Here is a 24,374-nt window from a genome sequence, read left to right as displayed (position 1 = left end):
GTACCTGGTCCTGCAAGGTTACAATGGCTTCCACACCTTTAGAACGCAAAATGAATGTGTGAAAAGCAAAGGAGGCAGTGTTTCCATCTATATTAGAGATAAATTCACCTCCCATCTAGTTAGACTGGACACCTCCATGGAGTTACTCTACATCCAGGTTATGGTGGGTAAGACCCCCATTCAAGTCCTAGCCTGTTATAGATCCCCTTCATGGGTCATGACACCCATGAAGCCTACTTAACCAAACTGGATACAATTCAAATTTTACTGAACACACTGGTTATGGGGGATTTCAACTATCCCACCATCAACTGGGAAACCAACTCTAGCCCAAACTCGCTAGCACAAAATTTCCTTAACTTTGTGAATTCAAATGTCCTGGAGCAAATTGTCCATACCCAACAAGAGGAACAAACATTCTAGATCTGTTCCTCACCAACATGTCAAACAGGTGCACTGCTGCAACTGTTGGACCCTCATTAGTTAAGACTGACCACAAATCAGTCACCTTCAAACTGACACTAACACCAGCACTAACAAAGGGTGAAATCAGACTAAAAAAACTTTACCAAGGCAACTATACCTTCCTAGGTGAAGGTATAAATACATTCCAAGCCCCACCTCAAGTTGAAAGCTTACATTAAAGCCCTGTACAATCACTTGCATAAGTGTATAAACTCAGCTGTACCAGATAGAATCAAAGCCAGAGCCCCAAGTAAAATCAATCTGCCATGGTAAACTTCCAGCATCAACAAACTACAATAAATGTAAAAAGTTGCTGTCCAGGAAAACAAACACAAGGACCCAACAATGGAAAAGCACAACCCTCAGCCTTAACAGGCAAGTAAGACAACTTGTCAAATTCCCCAAGAGCTCCTTTGAGAGAAACCTAGCAAGTATTGCCAAGGATAACCATAAGGACATTTACAGCTACATACGTAACCTAAAAGTTAAGACCCAAGCATGTGTAGAACTAGTGGCCAACAGCATCACACACACTGACCCCACTGAAATAGAAAACCTCCTAGTGGATAGGTTTGGTGAAAATTTCACTCCCTTATCCTCTCCTAACTTACAGCAAACCCTCCCCAACCCCTCCACCTTACATATCTGAAGAGCAGGTCCTCAAAGCCCTGTCCAAGGAAAAGAACACAGCCTCTATGAGACCAGATGACATCCCAGACTGTCTTCTAAACAGGCTAAAACATGAACTAGCATCACCACTAAGTATCCTTTTCAGTCATAGCCTAACCACAGATTTGTTCCTGTGGAATGGAGAACAGCTACAGTTATTCCCCTCCACAAAGGTGGCCTAGCAACAGACAGAATTACAGACCTATAAGCCTGCTCAGCCTCATCTGTAAAACCATGGAACATATCATTATGGACCTCATAAATAAAGACATAGGTGACCTCCAAACCCTGGATCCTATTCAATTTGGCATCGTGAAGGGCAGAGCCTGCCTGTTAAATTTGTTGAATTTCTCTGGAAGTGTAACCAAGGCCACTGATGAGGGCAAATCTGTGCACACAATAAACCTCAACTTGGCAAAAGCTTTTGACATAATCTCACATTCAGGCATTTCCGATAAACTTAACAAACTGAATTAAGATGGGTTGTCAACTGGCTCACAAACAGGACACACAATATCAAAGTGAGTAACTAGGTGCAGTCATTGAATTCCCAGATGTCAATATACTCCAGGATGCTCTCACATAGACCAGTGGCTAATGTATTAGTCACAGTCTGAAACTGAATGCAAAGAAATGCATCATCATTCCCTTCAGCACAAACAATGTCCCTTCACACTATCAAATCAATTACAATACCCTAAGTACCAATGAAGTGGTAAGGGACCTGGGATCACAGGTTGACCACAACCTTAACTTCGACCACCACGTGTCTACCATTGTAAGGAAAGCTTTACACGTAGCTCACTTGATTAGTAAAGGCATTGCTTCAAGAGTAAAACAAGTTATGACCCCTCTATACTCGGCACTTATTTGGCCCATAATTGAGTATAACGCCACATTCAGTATGTACCATACTAAGCATCTACAGCAATTAGAGAGATCTTAGAGGTGTCTAACAAAGAAGATCAAGGGCCTCCAGCATGTGCCTTCCACGGACTGAGTAAAATCCCTGTCACTATAGTCTGTATTGTATAGACTTCTTAGGAGAAACTTATGCCTCACTAACATAGTAACCTAAGACCCAAACCTAATGAACTTACTGCATATCCGTAAATCAAATGGGTCTAGGGCTACCTTTTCCAGGGACTTAAATATGGCCTGAAACTTAAATAAGAAATGCCTGAGGGACATATTTATCTATCAGTGAGTGCCACATGGTTGGAACAGGCTACCAATTCATGTGAAAGAGAGCACCTCTATGACACTGTTCAAGAGGAACCTGGATGAGTGGAATAGGGCACCATAAATCCTTGCTGGAGATAGTGCCCACAACCCTCCTAGATATGGGCAGTCATGACTAAATGAAATCTCGGGTATTGACTAGTACCTCCACAGTATTACATTGGGTTAAAATGGCTCTGCTTAAAATGACTTCTGGGTTGATAGCTTAATAATCTCCTGTGATCCTATGATCCTATTAATTACTTTGTTACAACTGGTGACATAATCATAATCCTTGTTTCATGTTACTTAATTTTTTTTCTGGGCCCATCTGATCTAATCTTACTGGCACCACAGCCTCTAGTGCCCCTTGTCCATACTGGGTCTACTCCTACCCACTGGCCCACTGGACTACTCTGGTATTGCTGGCACTGATTATGGATCCTATGGACATCTGGCAGTCTGTGCCTTCATCCTGGAGTTCTTTTATATGCCCTATTCAGTCACTTTCCCCAACCTCAATGCTCATTGACTACATTGAGGGCAACTCCCCTCTTTGGACCATGGCTCCCCCATCATTAAAAAGCACCCCTTAGTCCCTGTCACTCTATCAGTCACCTGAACCACTACTATCTACTAAAAATGCTATCCTTTCTTAATAACTATTCCTGTACCAGCTCCTTACCACATTACTTGGCTCTTTACTTATTACTACTCTACTAAAAATCCTTCATACATTTTTACTCCTATGCTTCTGTCTTCAGCTCAAACCTTTCCTTTACACCATTTTCAGGGGAACAAGATTCATCCTGTAGTCACAGCTTTTAGTCCCTCATAATTAATTTGCCTACTTTTGGATGGCATTTTTCTAAAATTTTTTTGCTTTCCCCATATATGCTGACCATCACACCCTCCTATCCCTTCACAACTCTGTGATCTCACCCATTTGCCTGTTTGCTCCCAATATGGGGTGAAATCCAAGTGCAGAGATGGGATGCCATTATTTAGGCAGCCATTAGGGAAATTTTTTTCTGGAGCTAATCTCTCTTGGTAGTTATTGAGCATGCTTGGAAGATCATGTTTGTATCAGCAATCCTTTTTGCATGTGATCCCACATCTGCAGATAACAAATCTACCCTGTGAACAATATTTAATAGTCATGTGCATGTCAACCAGCTCTTTTACTGCAGCTGTACAATCTTCTTTCCAGCAGAAACTATAACTGCAGCAGACTGGCTCCCTCCCTTCCCCAAATCAGCTTTAGTGGTGTCTGTCACCCTGTCTTATCAAACCCTAGAATGCCAGGATTGCAAACTGACCCATACCATCACAGTCACAATCAGATCATAAATCTCTCTGCCACACATGGTGACTTCTAACACTTTAGGCATGTATCCTTCAATAGTTCATCTCATACACTTTTTAGTATTACTTCTACAAGTATATCTCTTCCTAAAACAGAAACAAACCTGTAATTAAAATGATTCTTTGCATCTAACACTTGTGCTTTCAGCTTCATAGGCTGTGAAAAATATATATTTAAAAATTGTCAGTGTTATTTCTGTTAGTAGCCTCCACTGCATAACTTCACAAACCTTTATTTTTTCCAACTCTTTGTTACTATTACAGTGACTGAAGAATCCCCATCTTTTATTAGACTGTAACCACTGCATTTGACCACAAACCTGCATTTTCCACACATATCATGTCTTCGGTATTAATTTTAGACCTTTTAATATAAAATTCCCTCCATTAGTCTCACTGTCAAAATACAAATGTACACTATTTGCATTCGACCTATTAACAATAAAGATTATCCTACATGTTTACCTTCTTTTTGGTTTCCATTTTTCACATTTTTTTCAACTTTTTTTCACTTCACCAATGGACCTGCCAAATTTCTTCACTTTCTTTACCCGATTAGCCCATTTGTTCTAGTTTGGTGAGAGCCAGGAATCCCAAGGCTAGGCAAGACTCCTGGAATCCACAAGTCCCTGTTGAGTGTCTCTAATTAGCCTAATTATTCCCTTATAGGGAGAGGGATGGAAGAAACTGTGCCAAATTTCACAACTAATTCAGCAGTTTACCCTTCTCTTTAGTCCACACCTCAGCAGTGAGTCTTTCTAGCTCCAATTCTGTTGTTTTGCTGCAAGATATATTCCTCTGTATACTAACTTCCATAGCCAGCAGTCTTGTGCAGAGTCAAATCCATTCTGTGGGAGGTTAGCATAATGGTTAAGGTATTTACATTACAGACACAAGGTGCAGCATTTGATTCTGATGTGGGGTAATTGGCTAGGGTTAAAATGGCCAATGGGGCAGTTAGCCTAGTACTAATCTATGAACTTATGAAACTATGAACCATGTTCTACAGATGGAATATATAGAGTTCCCTGGAACATGCCACTCAAGGATGTCCAGGGTCACCTCCCTCTCCCCAGGATGGTGAGGTGGCTGTTGCCGCCCACTGCTATCCTCTCTATCCCAGTTATTCCACAACCCAAGCTGTGAACTGAACTGGGACCAACTATTCTGTAATCAGTTTTCATATTTTTTCTTATCTTAATTAATTTTTCATAATCATCTCAGTCACACCAGATGAGGCCCTTGCATTTCTTTTTCAGTCTGCAGTATATTACCTCTGTGTTATTTATTTATTATTTATTGACATTTGATTACCGGAAATGTCTGACTAGGTACGAGCACATTTTCAGTGGAGGCCTGGGGAGAAAAGCTCCAAAGTATTACAAAACATTTTATGAAAAATAATTTTACAGTCTTTAAAAATATAATACAAAGCAATAAATACAGTTTAAATAATTATACAAAATTAGACATGATATGAAAACATTGGTTAGGAATAGATGTAAGTTATATGACAATGATTTAATAGTTAGAGAATTTTAGCCAGTTTATAGAAAAAAATAAAGGCAAATTAGTATAATACAAACAAGAACTGCAAAAAAAAGTAAGAGAAAAGAAGACTTATGGTATACTTACAGAGAAAGCCGGGGGGGAGAAATTGATAGAAGGAAGGATGTGAGTGAAGAAGGGAGAGGAAGGAGATGTGAGGTATGAAAAGGTTTTTGCTCACATTTAGAGATATAGTTTTTCTTGGTTTTGAGCATGACCCAAGCCAGCTTTTGGCTAGGAAGTCTTTGAGAGTGGTTTTGAATGATGGGAATGAGGGTATTGAATTTAGGAATAGTGACAGTTTCTGGCCTTAGGGAACATGGTATGAGTACAGAAAATACCCAGCAGATCTGACAGGTTTGTAGACAGACAGGAGTTTCAGGTCACAGAATCATACTAACTAGGAGCATAGTTGTGTAGCATGTTATTTAGTGTTGGACAAGCAGATAAATTCTCCATATTTTTATAGGTGTTAAGTAGTTGTGTATATGCTAGTTGATGGGGTAGTTTTAACCAATTTAGGCTTTTTAGTGCTATATAGTGGTGGGTTCTGAAAGGGGTATTGCTGCACATTTAGGAACTTTGTTATAGTGTTTCTCAAGTTTGTTTTTTGTGATGCATGAAGGTTGGTAAGGATGGGAGTGCCATCTAGAAGTGTGGGGAGCAGATAAGTAGTGACAAGTGTAGCTTTAGTTGTGTTTGTGAGTAAGTTTTTGGCTCTATAAAGCATCCTTAGTTTTTGATGAGGTTTTTGTATGCAACTTTGTATATGCAGATCAATTTTAACAATAACATCCACTATCATCTCTAATAATTTGCTATGAAAAGTGACTTCAGTGGTTGTATTGTCAAACTAGAAGACATTACATTTTATTTTTTCATTGGAAAGGTTTGTCTTTTGGGGGATTAAGCATGAGTAGCTAGTTACAAAGCCATGTTCTTGTTGCTATTAAAGCTTCGTGAGTAATTTTTTGAGGTGTACCATTTTGTCATATGTTCAAATGAGTGTGGAGTCAACACCGGTGGTTACTGGGAGATATGGAGAGAGGGTGGAGTGCCATTTTACTGACTGATACCTATTGGATAAGTAGCTTTTGAACCATGGAAGGGTGGACTGGGAGAGATGTAATGAGGATATTTGAAGTAGAAATTTGCTGAGACAATTTGTTTAGAAGGCTTTAGACAAGTATAGAAATAAGGAGGAGAGCCGTTTTCTGTTATCTTTACCTTTATTGACAATATCTATATATGTTAAAGTGACGGAAACCATGTTGCGTGGGGGATAGGTGTTCTTCCTGCAGGAGATAATTTAGCAATTGTTTTTTAATACATTTTCAAGTATTTTGGAGGGGGGGGGATAAGATTGCTATAAGTCTAAATTTAGTAATGTCTGTTGAATTTCATCCTTTGTGCACAGGGATAATGTGTAACTTTTTCAAGAGATAGGAGATGTGGAATTCCTGGATCGACCTATTTATAAGGATTGAAACAGGACAGGCAATGCTACTGTCTGCTGTTTTAAGGTACTTGCTTGGAAGGTCATCAGCTGAAGTAGAGCATCATTTGAGTTTGTTTAAGAGTAGTTTTATATAGGATGTGGGCACAGGTTTGAAGGTGAAAGTGGTTGTGGTGATATGTGGCTGCTGGACAGGGTTAGGATTAGATGTTGGGAAATTCATGGTTAGTGATGCTATACTATCTATGAAATAAGAGTCGAATTGTGTTGCAGTTTCGAGTGATGCATTATTGGGAGAGGGGTTAGGGTTGAATTTATGGCTGGGATACAAGATTTCTGCAATGGTTGTCCAGAATTTTTAGAGATGTGTTTACTATTATTCCAAAAATTATTATAATATAGTTTTTTTGTCTTCGGTAACTTGCATTTAGTATGATTGTGAAGCATTTTGACATTTCCAAGATATTGTGGTGCTTTACACTTTTGCCATTTTTTGCATGCTTTTTCTCTATCCTGCATTAGTGTTCTACCTTTTTCCGATAGCCAAATTGCATTATTTGTGTTTAGTCTCATCCTTCTAGGAGGTGCAAGACTATTTAGGATATTCAAGAAATTTGTACTGAATTCAGTTACAGCATCATCTAATGGGAGGGAATTTTAGGATATTTTAGTTAATAGACGATAGGTTAATAACAAACATTTATGGGTTAAACTTTGAAAGGTTGCATGTTGTTTTATAAACATGCTGTTTATGAGGACATACAAGATGTCTGGTTGTATAGATTGGGAGATGGTCACTGAGACAGTCAGACATTGTACCTGAGGTGGTGTATTTACTAGGCTCTGATATTAGGATCCAGTCTAATAGGGAATTTGATATCTTGCTATAATGTGTGGGGCTATCAATTAGTTATATGAAAACAAGTAAGTTCATACTAGATGTAGGGGAGTTTATGTTCACCCAATTGACATTCAGATCAGCTAGTAGTAGTATTTCTTGTGGAATTATTATGAACATGCAATGTAGGATATATTCCGGTATAGCTGTATTGTTGGCAGCAGAGATGTAAAGAACAGTAATGCACATTTGCTTATAATTTTTTAATTTCAGGAAAATAAGAAGCTCTGCTGAAATGAACTTTGGTATTGATTTGTTGTAAGGGGAAATGTGGCATTTATTGGGAAATATTAAAGTAATACCATCCGCTTTCCTCTTTATGTGGTCATTACGGATGATATTCTAGCTGGTAGGTGTAATTTTGGATTGATATTCTAGTTGGTAGGTGTAATTTTGCACTCTTTCACACTAGGTTTAAGTCAAGTTTCAGTTACAGCAAGAATATTGAGCTTATATTGAATAATCCAGGTATGTAGTTCAGCAACTGTCTTTTTTAGGCTGCTAACATTTATGGCAGCAAAAATTAGATTACCAGGGTTGGGGGTTTGATTGTTGTTTTGTTAGAGTAGTGTGGGGAATAGAACTGTGTTGATGTTCTTCCACCATCAACAAATTATAACAAGAGACTACTCAGTTTACAGCCGATACAGATCCATTAGCAGAGCAGTACAAAGTAGAACAGATTCCCTTTCATTTCCTGAATGCAGAAACCAGTCGGCCAGGAAGAATAAGCAACTGGCATATACACTGTAATCTACTGGTCAAGACAATGGACAGTGGCCAACTTAGTAAGAGGTCCTTAGAGTGCCAGGACAACTCTGTTGGGATGGAAATGTTAAAAACTCATTTCCAGCACAGGCAGGCACACATTTGCCTAGATGAACTTAATATGCAGCAAGGTTCTTCAAGTTAAATTTGCTCACATTACACAAAGACAAGATTCTCACTGAAAGTGCTTGGGAGTTGGTCCTTGTGACAGAACGTAGGCAGTATCAGGGGCAGATGTAGTAACCACAGGCTATTGTACAAAGACAAAATTCTCAGTGAAATGTTTAGGAGTTGGCTTTATGGCAGAGCCTATGCAGTATCGGGGCTGGATGTAGTGATCAGAGGCTATTGCACAAAGACAAAATTGTCAGTGAAAATGTTTGGGAGTTGGCCCTTCTGGCAGAGCTTAGGCAATATTTGGGTCGGATGCAGTGACCAGAGCCTACTGTACAAAGACAGAATGGTCAGTGAAAATGTTTAGGAGTTGGCCCTTGTGGCAGAGCTTATGCAGTATCATGGTAGGATGTGGTGATCAGAGGTTATTGTACAAAGACAAATTTCTTAGTGAAAATGTTTGGGAGTTGGCCCTTGTGGCAAAGCCTATGCAGTATCAGGATCAGATCAAGTGACTAGTGGCTATTGTACAGAGACAAAATTCTCATTGAAAATGTTTGGAAGTTAGCCCTTATGGCAGAATTTAGGAAGTGTCAGGGTTCAATGTAGTGACCAGAAACTATTGTGCAAAGACAAAATTATCAGTGAAAATGTTTAGAAGTTGGCTTTTATGGCAGAGCCTATGCAGTATCGGAGCTGAATGTAGTGATCAGATGCTATTGTGCAAAGACAACATTTTTAGTGAAAATGATTGGGAGTTGGCTCTTGTGGGGTCAAATTCCACTTCCATCATCTTTTTGCCTTTTCAGTACTGCAAACTCTTCTTACTTATTGACACACTTTTTCTTAATGCTTCTCCCATGCAGCATGCCTGCATGTTTCCCCTCATTACTGACTATATTGTTACACTGCTCTACTACTTTTGTTTAACAGTATTCATAGCTGAAAATTCACCAGTAGACCCAATCAACCTGTTGTAAATAAAAATAATTATATGATGATCAAATCACAAAGTATTCTCTCATCGGCTAAAACTGTTTTTATATTGTGAGTAAATTATTTACTCATTCATGTCATGAAGAGTGGTTTCTATATTTACTAAAAAACATCAGTGCAGCTTAATGAAGATATTTAAGCAAATGACTACCATTTGCAGTATTTCACGGTGTTACCCAATATCTGTGATCCAGTAATGTTAAAAAATTAGCTGAAGATACAGCTGCTGTTTTCAATTTCCCAGTGAGCACACTCGACTAACCCTGCTTAACTGGATCTCCCACCCCTTTGCAGCTTCCTCGTGGCAAGAAATACAAGGGTTCATCTCATCTGCAGGGAAACTATTAGTTTCCATCATCTTCCTGGTATACTAGGCAAGTTTCTGTAGTGAAACACTTTAGTGCTTATTTGACAAGTGGCATGCTCACTAACTTAAACAAATAGTGTTGGACTCCCCTACCCTTTTCCCAGAACTTTCTCCCTCCACTCTTCTCTCTTTTTAGCAACTGTTAATATCAAGAGCTGCAAAACTGTACAGAACTAATAAAACAGAATGCGTTAGGTTGCTATCATCTGCATAAGTTTCTTACCTCATGGAACTGCCTACTCTTAACTGCTCCACTGTCTTGAGGCACACATTGCTAACTGATTGTTTCTACTGTGGTCTGGCAAGCTGCCTCAAAGTTTCTGCCTGCTCCATTCACCATCGCTTCACTCAGGCTCACTCCATTCCCCTACCCTGCCCCATTCTAACCCACCCCCACCTCAATTACCTTTGTAACTACCCTTCTTAACCCCACCCTCCATGATCCCCACCTTCCTGTTATCCCCAACCAGTCACATCCTACCCCTCTTAAAATAACCCCTCCCACCTCTCCACTCACTGCACCTCACTCCTCCCACCTTTACTCACTACTCTCATAACCTCTCCTCTAGCTTACTATTATCATACACCTACCCTCTAACATCTACCCCTTTCATATTCACCTAACCCTCCAGTATGTTCTTCCCTCTCTTCTTATCCTTTCTTCTTTTTCTCCTAAACAACCTCACTTCCTATCACACCCAGCTAAACCTACTGCCCTCCACTCCCATCTCCTCTCATAACACAATTGACACCAACAGCCACTACACCTCTCCCTTTTCATTCTCCCTCTTATCCTGTACCAAATACGATCTCCCCAAAATAAAACTGGCTCCAAAACTCCCCTCCTTCCACAGAATTAAACAGAAATTTAACTCACCCTAACCCCTATACATCACTTCTCTTTTTCCCGGTAAACATCCTTCAACTGTCAGGTGACATTCACCGAAACCCTGGCCCACACTCTAACTCTTCAAGTCCTACTAATACCTCACAAACACTTCAGGAGGTACCTAAACCTAGTGTCAAACGTCTCTCCTTCTATTCAGTCAACATCCATAGCATTCTTAACAAGATAACTGAATTCCACACCTGGATAGCTCAATACTCCCCCAATATAGTTAGTCTCTCTGAAACCTGGCTCAAACCACATGATGTAGACAAAGAATTTCTTCCCCCAAGTTACAACATTCTATACCTGGACAGAATGCACAAAAAAGGTGGAGGTATTGTCATTATGTACTCTCACCTCCTATCCATGTCTCCCCCAATTAACCCTCCCCCCTTCTTTCACCCAGCTGAACTCAATATGGTCAAATGCAAACTCAGCAATCATAAAACTTTAACCATAGCTTCCATCTATATACCCCCTGGAGAGAACAAACCCTTATTAGAAGAAATCCTCCAGTGGTTGTCTGACAATATACATAATGAATTGATAATATTATCATCTTTAACTCTCCCACCACCAGCATAAACCTATACGGATACACCCAACTTATCTTTTCACCCACTTTTCTTTATAAACCCACAAAGACCTGCTCTATCTTGGATTGGATACTTGTCTCTAAGCCTGACATCTGTCACCACCCTGAATCCCTATCAGACTCAATCAGTGACCACTCCCCTATACGTGTCCAAAGATTTTCTCCACCACCTCTCTAGACCTCATAAATTTAGAGAGTGTGAATTCTAATCAACTTCAACCTGGACACATTCAGTAATTCTCTTTCTGCTATTAACTGATCTTTCCTCTTTTCCCTACCTCTAGATGAAGCTGTACTTCAATTCAACTCCGACTTTCTAATAATTCTGAATGTCCTTGCCCCTCTCAGAACTGTCAGAGTCAAATCATGGTGTTCCCCTTGGCTCTCCAACTCTACTTGGTTTCTAATCCATAACAGAGATTGCACCTGGAAATTCTGGACTAAGACCAAATCTCCCACACACTACCAACAATATAGGAAACTCCAAATTGTAACTAAAAATACATAAACTCTGACAAAAAGAACTACAACCTCTCACCCCAAGATACTGAACCCGGAAACCCTAACAAATGTTGGAATACTGTCAACAAAATTCTCCACCCGGGAAATCCTTCAAGTCCAACCCCTGCCCCAGTAACACACCCCTAGAAACTGCTTCAATTTTCAATTCATACTTCACAGATTCCATTGGCAAACTTATACAAACTGTCCACCCAACCAGCCCCACACCCACCACCACCCCCACCTGCAAAACAGTTCTTTCTCACTAAAACCCATTCCAACAAGCTACATCAAAAAAACTTCTTATCAAACTTAAACATGTTCCCCTTCAGCTGACAACCTACCTCCTCTCTTCCTAAAAGCTGATGCTGACTCCATAGTATATTCTGTTTCCATCCTCATAAACCACTCAATTAGTGAAACCACCATTCCTGCCATCTGGAAAAAGTTCCACACCATACCAATCCACAAAGGTGGAAATTCTATTGAGCACTCTAATTATCAGCATATTGCCATACTCTCTCCCCTCTCCAAAATTCTTGAGCACTGTGTTTATAAACACATTTCAGCTTACCTTATTCATGAAAACATAAATACCCCTACGCAACATGGCTTCCACCCTCACCACAGTACCACTACTGCACTTATTTCCTTTACTAACTCCATCTCCCTAGCAAGAGACAATGATAAACTAGTGTCATGCATCTTTTTAGATCTTTCCAAAGCCTTTGACACTGTCTCTCACCCCATCCTCCTGTCCAAACTCTGTCAACTCAACCTCTCCTCAGCAACTATCTCCTGGTTCAATAGCTACCTTACAAACAGGCTGCAATCTGTAAAATGGCTCTCTGGTCTTTCTCCTTTTCTCCCCATCAAAATGGGTGTCCCTCAAGGCTCTATTTTAGTCCCCCTATTTTTAACATTTTTACTAACCAACTTCATATATCCTGTCCTCAGTCTTCCCTCATACAGTACGCAGATGACTCCACCATAATTTCTATCACTGACAGTCCCACTGACCTGCTAACCCTGACACAAATATCTTTCAACCACACTGAAACATGGCTTACTAACAACCAACTCATACTAAACCCTAAAAAGACAAAACTTCTTCTCTTCCTCCCAAAATACCTTTACCATCTTAAATCCTCATTCACCATCTCTTCCCTCAACAACACTATGATCATAGCTGAATCCCACACTAAACTGCTTGGAGTAATAGTGCACGGTCAACTAAAATGTACTTAACTGCATCAGGAAAACCCACCAAAAGCTTGGTTTACCCTAAAGAAACAAAAGGTTCTTCACACCCAACTCCAGGATCTCCCTAGCCTAAACTTATCTTCTCCCCAACCTCTTTTACAGCTCTCAAATTTTAACCAACTTACAGTCCTCACTGCATTCCAAACTTGAAACCACCTACAACAAAGTTGCTAGATTTGTAGCCAATCTGCCCTCAAGATCACACCACTGTCACACTCTCCAGACACTCAGCTGGCTAGCGTTTCTTAACCAACTCTTATTTATCCAACTCCTCATTATCTGTACTATTCTGAATAAGCCCTCCTTTTGCCCTAGCATTTCCTCACTTGTCTCCCTCTATAACCCCCCCCCCTTGATTCCTCAGAAGCTCTGACCAATGTCTCATACAAATTCACAAACCTAAAAAATCTATTGAACAGAATCTCTACAGCTACTTCCCTGCTCTTGCAAAGAACAAGCTCCCCATGACCCTTAGAAATATTTCCCACATCCACAAATTCAAAAAAACTCTCAAAAGGTACCTTAATAGCACATGGATTTGTCTCCGTAATCATCCCCCATGAATCCACCCCTTTCTCTACCACTATCCTCTCTATTTCTCCCTTCCCTGCTACCATAACTCAATTAACAACTGCTCTGTATTGTACAGTTACCCTCTGAGGATAACCCAGTGTGTTATGTAAATCCATTTAAATGTTTTATTGTATATTTCTTTCCTATGTTTTCTCTTCAATGTTATAATGCCTCTTACTATATTGTACTGTGGAGCTTTATCTACATTTGCTTAACTGTTTTATTGTATATTGTATTCAACTTCAATTTTTATAAATTTTTCTTGCTTACTTGTACTGTGGAACTTTTCCTCCCCGGTTCTCCACTGAAAAAGGGCTTTTGCTCAGATGGACTATCCAGGTTAACAAATGTCAAATAAATAAATAAACTGCTTTAGAGTACCTAGTTACTGATTTGCAATAACTACCTTCTAATTAAAATGCTCACAAAATGAGACTAAAGCTGTCATGATTACCATTTCTGCATTAATGCAACATAAAGATAGAGCTCAAGTAAACACTTCTGTAGAAAAAGTTGTTTTCTTTGCTAAAACAAAACTAAGCTAAAAAGACCATCTTATATGTAACACACACAAGCAGCACAAAAACAGGGAAATATAAACAGCTTATGTTTCTTTCTTTCAGTCACGCCTGCATAGTGTCAGATTCGTAATTTGTTCAAATGGCTGGTTCATCAGATCTCCTACTTCAGATAAGTCTGATCCTTTTGACATATAGACTAATATATGTGTGCATGTGTGCGTCCGTGTGCGCTTGCTGGTGTGTGTTTGTGCGCTTGTGTGTGCATATGCACATGTATGTCTGGATGAATAAATGCGCATGGAGGTCTGCTTATATATGTATTTATCTTTTTGCATGTTGCAGGGAAACAAACATTCAAAATTTCTTCAATGCTCTCCAGTACATGAAAAGATTCACTCACTCGATTAAACACTTCAAAATTATTTAGTAGTATGCTATCATTAAAATGTTATATAAGAATAAAAACTACCATATCAGCAAAAAAAAAAAAAAAATTATACAAAATAAAAAATTGTAAGCAGCACACAACCTAATAAATAAATAGAAGAGTAAGACAGAGTATGACAGGAATGCATAATGTTTGAATGTGGTTTCCCCTGCATCTTACCCATAGTTGACTTTAAAGTCTGATTACTGACTTTGCTGTGATCACCAAACCAGAACAATTGTGAGCTAATCCCAGCACAGACCACAGCCAAGCATGGTATGTTCCTATATTATTCTGTACGCTTATCCTAATGGTATATTCCTGTATTATTCTGTACACTTATCCTATTTTTCCATTTCTTGACTTTTGTTTTTTGTATCTTCTTCCTCTATCATTTCTTCATGCATCACCTTTTTCTTGCCTGATACATTTTTAACCTTCTTTGATTGCTTTGTACTTTATTCCAGGGACAGTCCTTCTAACAATGCTTCTACACTGCACCCTCATCATCATCACTAACATATTTTTTCCCATTTTTCCATTGCATTGGGGTGTTTCCTCAACTGATCAGGATGGGTCTCCATTTCTGCATGTCACAGTTCTTTTCTCACACAATCCCTAATCCCTTCCTCTCTTGGCTGGACATCCTCTTCTCTTCTTGGTATCTTCCTGTCTCTCCCATATCTCATTTTCCAACTGTCTTCTGTTTTCTTGCACATGACTGAATCATTATAGTCTGTTTTCCTTGACCTTTGTAATTGGATCTGCTTCAGCTAATTCTCTGATATCCTCATTTCTTTAACTTTTCTAAACTTTGCTTCCTACTACTCATATCATCCACATCAGGCCCTTTGACCCCATCACTTCAAGCTTCTTCTGCTTCATTGCCATATAGAAGTGCTGGTTGCACCTCTGTTTTATACAATTTAATTTTCCACTTCTTTGGCATTGTTTGGTCATACAGTACCCTAGACAATTTGCAACAACTGATTGCAGCCTCAACCACCCTTCACAAATACTTGACGATGTTCTGCTTCATAACTTCCAACTCCGTTTTCATTTTCTGATGTTTCCATTTGCTGTATAACTACTATCCTATCTCTGTTCAGTTTAAACCCATGTACTTCTAGTTTTGCATTCTATTCCATGTCATTTGCTGACATTTCTGTTCAGGTGCGCTTCTACTATTGCATTTTTCTGCATACAGCAGTTTTGTTGAACTGTTCCATCTGTCTTCTATGCTCAGGTAATCCAGCTGCAGTAAGAACAAGAGTACGCACAGAGCTGAATTCTGATGCACACCTACTTCTACTGGGAACCCCTCTGAGACTCATCTGTGAGTCTGAACACTGTATGTAATTATGTTATTATGTCTATGTACATAGCCTACAATAACTCTACCAGTGTCTCTGGGACTTTGAACCATTGCAAGACTGCCCAAGTTAGCTTTCTCGGAGAATTGTCATATGCTTTCTCCAAGTCAATGAATGACCAATTGGTTATCTGTATCATCTTATCCACTACCTATCTCACTGCAAAGATCAAATCAGTTGTAAAACAGCCTGCTCTGAATCTGATGGACTTATCCTTCATCTTACTTTCTACAACACCTAAAGAGCAAATACAGTGTTATACGCTATGCAGCAATATAGCAACATGTACCCACTGAGTATTTTTTCTTAATGTTTTCTTTTGCTACCAACTGCATTTTAAGGCTATTTGTGGCAGATTTTCTTTCTGGCTTGTAAATCTTGTACTGAGCTGTATCCAACTATCCTGCTTTTAGATCACCATGCTGCCATTTTTAGTTATTACAAAACACTCAAACTACCCACACTGATGCATGTCCTTGTAGATGCTTTCTAGTTGCTTCTGTTGAGGCTGCTGATGGACATCTAAATGTCTGAATGCTCATATTCTAATGCCAGCTTGCATCTATGAACCTATGTTTCTGATCTGTGGTCTCTGATATTTGGATGTATAACTAGATTTATGTGCATCATGTCAGGTAGCTTTATATTTTCACTGCTTTATTGTTGTTCATAGGTTCTGACTTATTTTGCCATTTCTGAGCTACTGCTTTGTGTTACAGATCTGTTTAGTCTAGTTTGCACTCATGCAGATGGTTTTGTATTTCTTTGTTTTACTTGCAGTTATGCTTGACTGCAGTCATGAATTGCACTTTATAGGTTTGGGTATGCTGCTTTGTTCTTATCTTAGATCCAGTGATTTAAGAATAGTGTGTTAAAGCCCTTGGTTGCTGCTGTAGTTGATGGAGTTTGAAATAAGTCTGGGCATTGGAAATGACTACAGCATTTTGGATGAGTGACCTGCATTACAGGAGTTATCAAAGTTTTGGATATATTTCTTCTTTTCTTCATTCCTGTTTATGCTGCTTGTTACTATCATTTTTTCTAAAAGAATATTATTATTTCTATTTTACTTGGATGCACAGCAGAGCTTTTAAGTATTCATATGCACCTTCTTTGTAGTGGTAGATTTTTTTTCTTCTCTGTGTTGTGGCAAGTTGATTGCCATTAGTTTGTTGTCTTTCCACATTATTTCTCCCCAGCTATTTCATCTACTCCTAGGACTGTTTTGTCATTACTAGTTTATCAAATGTTGCACTACGAGGTATTCATAGTTCTTCTACCTACTCTGATTTTGTCATTTGCTTTTGTGAGTCTGATGTCCACAGAGTGCATTTAAATGTTAACACCAGTCCTTTTCTTTACTTGGCCTCATTTTTGTATCTACACAGACCATGGAGCCCTCAGCCTTGGGATACCTCCTTTAAACCCATTCATTTATTTACAGGGTGAGAGCCATACCCATTCATTCTCCTGATGAGATGGATGGCACAACACCTACATAAAAGCTAAAACCTGATTAGACCCACGTGGTCCCTGAACAAAGGGAGGGACTCAAAACCATGACCAGATTATTACGTAATTTAGTCATATTTTTGCATGTGTCTTTTGCCTCCTTGCCTGCCTGCCAGTTACAATCCTTGTCTCCTCCATGCTTCTCAAATCACCTCCTTTGTCCAGGAAGGAACCTGCCACTGGACAAGATGAGAGCTGATCATAGACAGGTCATCATCTAGATTGACATAAAGGTTTATTGTACCCTGCAATAAGTTTTGTTATCTCATTGTCTGCTGAGCTAAGGTACATCATGTCTCAGCAGCTTGAGGGTCTGTCGTAAGCCATATATGACCAGGGACCTTGTTTTCATGGCCTCAGATATAAACTATGGATCTGTCCAACTTAAGCTGCATCGTGATTATACAGTGCTAGAGGAGTTTGTATGCAACGCTATCCCCCCAGCTTGCGTGGTTAATGTATGTGCTCATATCACTCTATGGACCTTCAGTACCACTTCTGCACATTGACAGGGAAGGTTAATGTCAACAGAATAGCAGAGCTGAGAATATAATTGCAGTTGGAGCAGCATATGCCTGCCTGTTCTTTGCTAGATGCTTGGTAAATGTAGTGATTTGACTACATTTCTACCTCCAAAGATCAGAGTAGATAACTAAGTTGAGGTTGTCTGGGCTGCCATGGTACAACTTTTAAATCCACACCACTGGCATCAATTTATATGTGATGGTCAGGGATTATGGTCTCAAAATCCACGCAGCTGATAACCAAAGGTAATTTGAGTGATGATTGGCCTTAAGATAATATAGTAGATCACTGCCAGTTCAAATAAGATTTATATTGACTAGCTGCTGATGATCAGAGGTATCACCTCTGGCTCTCCAGGATTTCTAGCCGAATGTCTTCCAGTGCTATTTTACCAACAGCAGTTGAAAACTGTTTCTGGACAACAGTACAAATGCACAATATTTTACATGAGAAATGTATGATACCTATCCACTATCCACACCCATTTAATATTATTTCAGTGGCACTGAAACCAGATAGATAACTTTAGCATATCAAGGACACAATGCTTACCCTTAAAATAAGCCAGTCTTTAAATATTGGTATGGTAGTAATAACTTGAGCGGTAACTCATTGAAATGCAGAAATTAATGGATGAGTTTACTTCAGTCCAATACAGATATCCTTAAGCTAATAAACAAACAACTAGTTATAAGCATATAAAAACTGAATAAAAAAAACTTTTCTTAAATTTGATAACATTAATAAATGTACTTTATAACATTAAATATATAAGCAGTTATATACTTGCACAAAGAAAACACAAAGCAAATGTGTTTAAACTGACAGAATATAGATTTGTCTCTCTCTAGCTACCTCTAAATTATAAATTCAAATTGTAGTTGCACCATCTCTCAGGAAATGCATTTTTTCAGCATGAGCTCATTCCAGGAAAGCAGTCCATTTGCGCACACTTAAAATCAAGGAAGAATATAATAATTGACTAAACGTCTCTCTTTCTTTCAAATTAAAAGTACCTTAGGAAGTAGTTCCTGTTTCTCTTCATTTTCAGTGTAAGGTTTTATGTTTTCATAGTCATATACGTCTTAGGGGAAGGACACGTAAGGTACATTGTCTTGGCCTGAAGCAGCATTTCGAAAAGCTATAAACGTTAAGCACTGCAAATGTGTACATTTTTGTGTGTACATTAGAAAAAAATCAATTCCAGTCTTTAACAGCTCTGATGCAATTTCAGTGAAAATGAATGCATATATCTCATATATTTTCTACAATTTACTTTCTAAATGCAGCAAGATATAAAGATTATTTTACTTTCACTCTCTGTATATTTACTGAAAGATTGTTGCAAGTTGTCATATTTCTCATCTGAATGCAATTATAATGCTTTAGCTTTATACAAGTTCTCTACATTCTCCCCTGTTTGTAGACCTCAAACCAGCTTTCTTGAAAAAGTGTTCAAGATAATTAGCTCTTGGGGTGATAAATTACACTACTCAATTCCTTGTAAGGAAAGAACATTTGCATTTTTATCCAGTGAGGTATGAGTTCAAGGAGATCTACTATCATATCTTAATCTGAATTTCCTTATACCCTACTGAACATACTAAATGCTAGTGTCTCTGAATCATGGGAGGTCTTCATCATATGGATATGGAAGACTTTGTGCATTTGTCTTTAGCTTAACAAATCTGCCACATATCTTCAACAATGAAATGACACCTTGGTAATTATTACAGTTTATGTTTTTTAAACACAAATAAATAATATTAACTTTTTTTCTGATGCATATTATCGGGCTGGTGCTATCTTGTCATACCAAAGCTTTTGTTGATGTTCTGCCAAATTTAGTCCTGAAATTCAACACATACCCAAAAAAGGCTCCTTGTGTGAATCACAATCACTGCACCTCTCATCACAAATTAAGTCAATGTGCACTCCCTCCCCCCACACTGTGATTATAAAGTTGCTAAATGGCAAAAGAGTGTATTCTTTGGTCACTTTTATGAATGAAAAGAAAAAATGTAAGGAAGGTATTTAACCCATTTCTGGTTAAACCAGTCTGTGAATGTTTTCAATATGACCTTGAGAGTAGAGTTAAAGTGGAGTGGACAGCAGAAGAACATGAAAAACATTACACAAGAAACACAGCATGCAATATTTATTTTGGTAAATGAATACATAGATGAATGCCAAGAAACCATGCGTTTGATTTGCATACATTTAAAAGTTGACAAAATTCTACCTCATTTAAACAATAAGCTATGGATGGAGTTAGCCCTTATTATACTGCAGTATTATAAAGAGTAATATCATGACCAGGGATGAAGCCCACAATCACCAAATATATATCTTACTCCTCTTTTTATTTTTTTCTGCCAGAATTTCTTGTGGTCTCTTATAAATAATGTTTTATATTATCAGGCATCCGTTTTGGTTTAATAACAAATAGCTTCTATACATTCCCTTCCTTGTTTTTTATCCCTCCGTTTCTTAAACATTTTGAAAAAAGACGTTTATAATAATATTTTGGGAAACTATATAGCACTCTGATATGGTAAGCTTTATGACATATGTTGTGTTTCTCTTTTCATTTTGCTGTTTGTTTATTTGAATTTTTTTCTTCAAATGTTTGCAGTACAGCACCAGAAAATGTTCAATGCAGAGCAAAAAAAAGAAAAGACTTTTTATTTCTGGGAAGTGAAACGGCTCATTCCAAATTGTTTATCGATATTAAACATAATCAGTGGAAGATCCTGCCTCCATGAACCTAGTATCTGTGTGGTGAACATAGATGAGAAAAGTTTGAAGGTTTTACCACAGGTGCTCATTGTCTGGAAGTTCACAAATCATTTTTTGGTCAATATTGGTTATGCAATCTTTTTATGGCATTAACTACTATAAACCCTTATATGGAAAGTGCAGAACTGTTTTGCTAGCAGCAAACCACTAAACAATGTGATGATTAATCTGCCACTTGCAGCAATTTCCTGAAAACAGTATTTGTTCTCATCATCAGGAGGCTTGGTTCCTGGGAGGGGCCATTTTTAAGAATTTCAGAGCTGACAGCCCACATGCACGTTTTTTTATGAAAAGCCTGTGTTTATGACCCTGGTAACTACGATAAAGCAGAAACACTCTTTGAACCATAGCATTACATCAGAACTACAGTAGAAATTAGAAGAGGGAATATCTCATATTTCTGGCATTACTATAAATTTATATCACTTTTGAATGTGTTTGGTTGTGCTACTACTACTTTTGACCTGGCGTACTGCATTAAAAATCACTTACCTGTTGTTACAGAACATGGTATAGATTCACTTACACAGGACTGCTTCTGACTGCCAACAGGAGGATTGGATTTATGCAGCCTCACCAGTGAAACATGGAATTTATGAATCTACACAGAAAATTAACTTCTTTATTTTTTATATTAATTTCATAAATACTAGACCCAGCTTTTTGCCTTTATCCCACTTTGCAACTAGGTAGAATTGGTTTGAAGAAATCATGTAGCAAACAAGCCAATCTAAATTTAGGAATTCAGCCATTATATTACTTTTTCAAAAAAGGCTGACCTGGGAGGTTAAGCCTAGATGGCTAACTAAGAGCAGCAAATTTTAAGAGCTCCATAAACAAGTATAATAATATGGGAAAATGTATTATTTTCAAGTTTAAAATGTCAGAAATCTATAGATAAACTACTAAACTGCATAAATTTCAATTTTGGTGGAGAGATACAACAATTTTCCTGTCAAGTAACATGGAGATATATTGAGTCACTGAATATGAACAACTCAAGGAATTCTCATCCAGATGCTACTTTGAATAAAGAACTGCAATTGATGACATCTACCTTATAGAACTATCTTTTAAGATGGATGGCTTTAAAAATGACTTAGAAAACCTAAAATTAAATTCTCAAAAACAGACTGATACTCTTAAGGAACTATTACAGCAACACCATACAAAAATAACAAATATAAAGACTTCTATAATGACACTGAAGGGAGACTCAAAGAAGAAGAATTCCAAAAATAATTTCTGCTTAAATGGAATACATGGCTGCTTAACAAAATAGATGACTTAGAAAACAGAGAAAGGAGAAACAACATAAGGATCTTTGATCTGCCTGAAAACACTGAAGGAGAACATGAAAACACTGAAGGAGAAGACATTATTTCATTCTTAACAACCTGGATTCCTGAATTTTTAGACTTGAAAGAGGGGCTTTCATTTGGAATTGTAAGGGTGCATAGAGCACTGAGGAAACCTGCTTCTAACTCAACAAATACTCCTCCTAGATCCATAGTTATAAAATTTCTTTCATTTCTGGACAAGGAACTAATATTAAAATCTGCTTGGAAAAAATCACCCTTAAAATACAATCAAAGCCTGATAAGGTTTGACAATGATTATTCTTCCAGAATACTAGAACAAAGGGAAAAAGTCTGGCCAATAATAAAATTGTTGAAACAAAACAATATTAAAACACAGCTGGCCTCTCCAGCCAAGATAAAAATACTTTTTTGTCAATGAAATGAGAACCTTTACAATATCACAATTTTCTATTCATCTTCTTTACATAGTTATTCAACACTCCATTACCAACTGTAATCCCTTAAATCTGTCCTTTGCCTCTATTATATGGTTGTATGAAATATTGATATTATCATTTGGCCTGTTTTTTCTACTTTCTTCAAATTTATTCTAGTCTTTGCAATGGAAAGTTAATGATCTGAGCCAAAGTGTTGTTTCTGCTACCTGCATAAAGCTTGTTTAAATGCTTGCCTTGGAGTAAGATTTAAATTATTTCATCATTTCTGGGCTGTAACTGAAAATTAATGCCAGAAGAAGCAGTGATAATCTTGTCCAATCAAGTCTGGGATACAGGAGGAAAAGCAATGCAATTACATGTATAAGAAATGCACAGTTGTTCCTGTTAGCACCTCTCAAAAGTCTGCATATCATTGCTGCAGCCTTCCTGTGTCCTGACAGAGTGCTCTACAAACTATCTGGAGATATACAGAGCTGAGTATATTCTTCTGGCACTTCAGAGTTGTGTACTGGTAATTGTTGTTTAACTAATTTTATATCATTGCTGGCTGACTTCAGGGTTGTGCTCTGTTATTTTTGCTTCACTGTATAGTTTTTCAGATCTCTGCTGAAGGTGTTGGTTTTCCCATACCCACCCTCTCTATTCCTGTGTTGTTTAAATTTGGAGGCTTTTGCAGTTGCCCGCCCCCACTGTAGATTGATCTGGGACACTACCCCCAGTCCCATCTCTTTACCTCATTCTACCTAATAGACTCCTTCTGCACTTGTTTTTAGTAATTTTTAATTTAATTGCATTTTTTAAACGGTTTGGTCTAACATTGCTACATACTCAAGTGTGCTAGCTTGCACTGCATTTGAATTGTTTTTACTGCTGTTTTAGCTACATTTCTGTATGTATATATATATATATATATATATATATATATATATGTATATATATATATATATATATATATATATAAAACCTTTCCTGTAACTAGTGTAGTCCAGATTCAGATTTGCTGTATCCAGGACTGTATGTAAGCTTCTGAGCCCCCCCCCCCCAAGCTTTCTCTGTTGGAGGGAAGCCTTCTAACTTATCAGTGGGACTGGTAAGCACTAGGTAACCTATGTACCACATAAGGAGTGGTTCTGGCCCAAAAATTGTAGTTATTGGCCGTTTGGGCAGTTTTCCATCTCTCTCAACTTTCTGATTTAAAAGCCCACATTTGCACTTGTTTCACCCCTTTCCTGTAACTAGTTTACTTCAGATACAGATTCTTAGTTTTAGCACTTGAATTTGCTTATTCGTGATCAGCACTTGTTTAGAACTTGTAAGCACTAAATAACCTACTAATTACTACAGCACTCAACCTTCCTCATTACCTAGAGGAAAACAGTTTTGGTACTTACTTTCCTCACTTGCTTAGAGAAAAACAGCTCTTGTACTCACTTTCCTCACTTATCTAGAGGAAAATAGTTTTGTATTCAGGCATGTCCAAGGGTCAGCTCCCAGTGTTCTCTCCTGTCTATCTGATGAATCTGGACATCTTTGGGCAATGTAGAAATTGCCTCGTACACAGACAACCCTCTCCTCCTACCACTCAACACTACAACCTGTGAGATATGCACTTATCTAGACAAACTGGAGGTAAAGCTCTCTCCAATCAAGACTGAACTTGACAGTCAAGAGGAGAAGGTAAACACTTGCACCACACCACACTCATCACAGTCTCACTAAATGTACACCACCAAAATCCACACATAAAAACACAAAAACATTCATGGAGCG

The sequence above is a fragment of the Protopterus annectens genome, chromosome 1.part1, assembly GCF_019279795.1.
Source record: "Protopterus annectens isolate FY-2018-M chromosome 1.part1, PAN1.0, whole genome shotgun sequence".
NCBI classification, from domain to species: domain Eukaryota; kingdom Metazoa; phylum Chordata; order Ceratodontiformes; family Protopteridae; genus Protopterus; species Protopterus annectens.
Note: the sequence above shows the minus strand (reverse complement) of the source record.